The sequence below is a fragment of the Pteropus vampyrus genome, unplaced genomic scaffold, assembly GCF_000151845.1.
Source record: "Pteropus vampyrus isolate Shadow unplaced genomic scaffold, Pvam_2.0 Scaffold2, whole genome shotgun sequence".
NCBI lineage: Eukaryota > Metazoa > Chordata > Mammalia > Chiroptera > Pteropodidae > Pteropus > Pteropus vampyrus.
This window is the reverse complement of record NW_011888783.1, coordinates 32,298,956-32,304,648: the sequence shown is the minus strand read 5'-3', so window position 1 is coordinate 32,304,648 and position 5,693 is coordinate 32,298,956. Positions and strand designations below refer to the sequence as shown.

At 36.0% G+C, this 5,693-nt stretch overlaps 1 long non-coding RNA gene across 3 annotated transcripts in view; it reads left to right on the top strand.

Annotated features, from left to right (window-relative positions):
* The window catches only part of LOC111737779, a 21,049-nt gene extending 17,576 nt beyond the window's left edge, over window positions 1-3,473 (top strand). For 2 of the 3 annotated variants that reach the window (XR_002779555.1, XR_002779554.1), the window contains exons 3-4: window positions 2,967-3,160; window positions 3,374-3,473. This is a non-coding gene — a long non-coding RNA (uncharacterized LOC111737779). Of the gene's footprint in view, window positions 1-2,966; window positions 3,161-3,370 lie in introns of all 3 variants that reach the window. The other variant, XR_002779556.1, reaches the window with a different exon arrangement.
* The last annotated feature ends 2,220 nt before the right edge of the window (window positions 3,474-5,693 follow it).

Genomic DNA, 5,693 nt, shown 5'->3' with positions numbered 1-5,693 from the left:
GTGTGCGTGTGTATTTGAACACTTGAGTAACTGGTAGGTCAAAGGGAATGCTCATTTTAAATTTGGATAGTTATTGCCTAAAAGGTTTTATCCATTTGAGCTCTCCTTTAGCACCATAGGGAGATTCTTATTTTTCATGTTCTTGCTAGTAAATGCATATTGTCAATATTTTTCATTTTTGTCTTTTTGATGAGATGAGAAATGGTGTCTCCTTGTTGGTCTAGTTTGAATCTTCTAATGAGGAGTGAAGTTCAGCATCTTTCCATAAGTCGATTGGCCATTTGAATTTCTTTTCCTCACTTCAGCTTTTCAATAGAGTTCCCTTTTTAGGCCTATAAAACCATTTAGTATAGTAATGCTTCTTTTCTCAAATTCTCCAACTGTTCCTATGGTAAAGATCTTATGTTATTCTGTTCAAAGCCTATCTTTAGCCCCCTATTCAGCTAAATAAAATATACATAACTTAATATGATTTTTAAAATCCCTTCATGATCTGGTCTTGATAGCTTTCCAGGCTTATTTTTTTTACCACCTCCTTTCTCTTCTTTCACCTGTCAATGGAAGAAATCTCTTTTCTCTAATATGTCATGCACCTCTCTATCTGCCCTTCTTCAAGCTGTCCCCTAGCCTGGAATGCCCTTTCCCTCCTCTCTGTGTAAAGTCTACCAATCCTTCCAAATCTGACTCAAAGGTCACTTCTTTAGGAAATTGTTCCTGGCCTACCCTTCCTTCTTATTTACCTAATGAATTAATTCCTCACTCTCATATACCTCCTTTGCTCTCTGATGTCATAGAATTCTAGTTCTACATCTTTCCTCTGTTAGAGTTTTTAAATTTATTGAAAGAATACATTTAGCTGTTTTTTAAAAAATATTCTTTCCTCCAATGCTCTTAGTATAGTATCTTGAACATAATAGTGCTCATAACTGTTTCTAAGTGAATAGAGATGGAATCACTATTATAAACTACTAACTAGTTACTTTGACTACCTGACAACCATAAAATGACACCCGGGAATATTTTTGACTATGTTTACCATATGGCAAAGGAAAATATTCTATGGGTATGGGGAGAGTAGAAGTAATATATAAATTTGACACCCACATGTCTAAGTACTAAAAGATAGTTACTATGTGAAATTTCTAAGATGGTCTTAAGACTATAGTTACTATAGAACTTTATTTCTGTAAAAGCTTTGGGAGAAGACAGAGTTTGTTTCAAGCAATTGCCTCCATTTTTAATAGAGGAGGGTATGTACGTATATAGTTTATAAAAGACAAGTTCTGTTCTGTGGCTCTATAGGGATAAATTTCATAGATTAGTGCCAAACTAGCAGTGTATTCTTTGGTGTTAATGGGTGTTTTTAATGAGAGGCATTTAGTTCTTGATGTTTCAAAGTTCATATACGAATTCATTTTCTTCAGGCTTGCTTTCTTAGTGAATCTCTATTAGTTTTTGCTAGCAAAATTTCATTTCCTATGCAATGTCTCTCTTGATTATATTCACATTAGGCAATTATCTGTTTAGATTTTGTTACTTTCACTATTTCAAAAGATATACTGTACATATTCTTGAGGGAAATTAAGATGACTTCTATTAAAGGTAGAAATACTTCTGCATACAGAAAAATAGTTACATTCTTAGGGTAGAGGTTTAAAGTTTTTATATTAATCCTCAAATCCCTCTAGAACTGAGTGTTATATGCAGTAGGAATGCATGTAAAGGTGGATATCTGCTGCATATTTGGATGGATTGCCATGTAAGGACCATATGTCGAAAACACGTCTTGTGAGCAGATGTTTTTCTAGAAATTAGTTAAACACGTTACATTTTATTGTGGAAAGAGAACAGGGCCTAGACTTGAGAAGAAGAGGCCTACTCTCCAACACCATACTGACTAAGTGATCCATTATAATAATATCTATTTTCCCACTAAATCCTTGCATATATAATATTAGAATATTATTAATGTTCTAAATATGATGCTGTTGTTTTTAGAATACAAACTTCTTGTACAGATTGGTGGTGGTGGTTGTTTCCTCTTTTTTTTCCAAAGCAACCTCAGTCTTTCAAAATTTTGATAACCATCACCTATCAAAGTTAAAAAAATATACACATTAATTACTCACCCATGGTTTAGCCCCTTGGGCTACCCTATTCCTTTCCTTTCTTTAGAGAACTTTTCTCTTTTGCTTAAAAAAATTTAGAAATATATATGAATATATGTGAATATATAATTTTTACTACTAACCAAGAAACTTTCACTGTTTTTCTACAATGGACTGAAGATATCCTCGGGAAACTGAAAAATCCCATTATACAGTCAACATGTTAGAATGTTCCAGAGAAGCAGTTTCTTCAGCCCTTTTCCTTTTAGCGTCTGAGAAACTCACTCAATTGTGTAGCTAAACTGAAAAGAGGTCATGTTATAATGACCTCCAAAGAGATGAAGAATATGAGTTAAGGAGGAATACTCCCAGGCCTATCCTACAGTCATTCCCTTCTGTTTAGTATCTTGAGCTATGATCAAACTAGGGCCCCGGAACTAGTTACTCTAAGGGGAAGCCAGACCTGGAACAGTTCTCAGTATACGCCTGTGAGTACCTTTGTGTATGTAGACAGATGCCTCAGGAGAATGAATCTTGAATTATGAAAGTTAGAAAAGTGCCATTTTGGAGGGTTGTAGGCAATTTTTCTTATCTGTGATATAAATTGTGTTTGATATCTATGGAAAACTTCCTTTTTATAAATGGAGTCTATTTTATACAGGTAGCTATTCAGTAAATTCTTACATAAGACTAGAAATGTGGTCCAAATGCTGGCACTTGAATCTGAAATGTTAATCTATTTAGTAATATTAATTTCTATTATCATTAGCAGAATTAGGGTACTATGGAATTAGATAGTTTGTTTTTTCTACATCTGGATTTAGGCTGCCCCATGACTGAAAATATTGTTTGTTCTAGGAAATCTTTTTGCAGGTGATCCTGAAGCTTTACCAACCCTAGAAGGAAGATTGTGCCATAGATTGAGTCTACACTAATAGTATTTCATTTAGAATAATATTCAGACCTGAACAACCTAAGTTTTGAAAAGTACTATAAAATATTGTGATGACTTCTCTCGACCTTGGAGTTAAGGGAACACCTTGTGGATAAAGGTAAGAGTTTTCTCCAAATAATTGGACATCTCCACCAAGCAGCCCTGATCTAGGGGAAGTGGAGATCTCTTCTTTTCTCAGGGATGAAAGAAAAGTTAGGGTCCTGGGTTCAAGATGTGGGGATGGGTGGAGATTCTCAATTGTAGGGGCTATTCTAAACCCTCACCTCCACCAGGAGGAAGCTTGACATAGTAATTCAAAAATATGTAGCAGTCTCTGTCTTAGGTGAAAATGAAATGTAGAAGAAGAAGAAGCAGAAGCAGAAGAAGAAGAAGAAGAGGAAGAGGAAGTGGAAGAGAAAGAAGAAGAAGAAGAGGAGAAAGGGGAGGGGAGAGGGAGGGAAAGGGAGAGGGAGAAGGAAGAGAAGGAAAAAATAGATACAGCTCTTCTTTATTAATCAATCATATGATTAAAATATAAATTTGCAACTGTGATCAAGTACTATAACAGAAAGGTACATATAACAGAAGGAAAAAATAGATACAGCTCTTCTTTATTAATCAATCATATGATTAAAATATAAATTTGCAACTGTGATCAAGTACTATAACAGAAAGGTATAATATGGATAATTTGTCAAATCTGGTAGCCTTGAGGACCCCTGTCTGAGAAAACGATAATTAAACTGAGAACTAAAATATGACAAAGAGTTAATTGGATGAGAGTAGGGCAAGAACATTGCAGGAAGAGAACTAAATAGTAAATGCAAAGGCCCTGTGGCAGGAGGGAGCATGAAGAATATGAAGGACTGAGAAAAGACCCATGTGGCTGGTTTGTAAGGTAGGCTGGTATGTGTTGAGGCTGGGGAAGCATGTAGGAGCCAAATCAGGCAAGACTATAGGAGTTTGTAGGCTTCTTATGGAATTTTATCTTTATCCTTAGAGTAATGGCAAGCTGCAGTTTTAAGAATGAAAAGAGAGGTGAGAAAGATCATGTTTGTGTTTTGAAAAAATTACTCTGCTCAGATTTCAACAGATTTTGCACTTGTAATTAAGCGTACTAGAAAAGGAGAGGAGCCTACAAATCAGTTATATTGGGGCATAGACCTGCCTTTAGCACTTTGGCCCAGCAGTGGATTTGTGGAGGAAGTAAGTGTTCCTTTGAGAATCTTGAACATTCCTGAATGGGGAACCTGATAGAAGCATGAACTTCTGCAGAATGGGGCCTCGTATATATTGTCAACTGGCTGTTAAAGAGAGTATGGCTTTATTTAGCAGTCACAGGCATATCAGATCTGGGGAAATGTGGTTACATGTATACAACTAAATATTGACTACATGACAATGAAATATTAAGTAAATTGCTTCTTTTTATATATTGATATAAAGAACTTTTCAATTTTATTAAAAGTGTCTCTACAGTGTCATTTTGAGTTGCTATATTCTACACTATTGCATGAACTTACTATAATATCGTTAATCAATGACTTCTTACTGGATATTTGTATTATTTCTAAGTTTTTATTGTAAGAGATGTTATAATGTAGCATTGCATGTGTCCTTGAAATCAATTATTCCAGGAATGGGGCAGGATATTCCTGAGACTATGTGCTTTTAACAACTTTTCTATGTAATGGCAATATTCACTTTTTTAAATTATTAATTTGATGTTTTATCTGCAGTATTAAGAAAACTTGCCAATAGTGAATACTTGTACTCTTCTTTTTGTCAATTTGGTAAGTAAAATTTAGATCTAATTTTAATTAGCATGTCTTAAAATTAAAAAAAAAATTAAGTCTGGAAGAAACCCTAGAGAGTATCTAATTTAACCAACTCATTTGACAAAGCTCACAAAAGCTACATCTTGGGTCGTACCCAAGATCTCACAGCTAGTGAGCTGCAGAACAGGGATTATGATCCAGTTCTCCTGAATCTCAGCCCAGGCCTCTTCCCATTAAAACAAGCTCAGTAGGGTTCCTGCTGTAGTTCTCTTTCTGGAGGCATTGGCACATAAGACTGTGGGGGGGAGAGATTGGAGTTTTGTGGAATGAAAGACTATTAGTTGCTGATTGCAGCCTATAGGAGCAATTAGTGGATGCAGTTTCCCAGAGATACTTCTGCCCAGGGAGGAGACTGTGAGGATGCCATAGCCTACAGGAGGGGCTGGCTGTCCTAGTCCTAGAAGCTCCTCAGAAGAAGACGCTGAGTTGAGGAAAACTTACTTGTACGCTATTGAGCTTTCGGCCAACCCCAGTATGAGTCTTACCAGGGTCAGCTTATCTTGTCAATGGACCTGGAGATAAAGATGGAAGATGTTTAACCATCTTCTAGATATTAAGAGTAATGATGACTTATCAGGACAAGCTTGAGTCCTACAAACTATGGGAAGAAACTTGAGTCATAGCCAAAGACTCCAAATTGTATTCTGTCCTCTGGTTTTAGTTTATGAAGAATGCTGCTGGGAGAGAAGTCAGGTCTTCAGTTTCCACTTGCTCCTTTCACTCCCTTTTGCACACTGTCAGCAGAGTCATCAACTTAAAGTCCTGTTTACATCCCGTACCCCATTTGCCTTACACCAAATGCAAAACCAATTG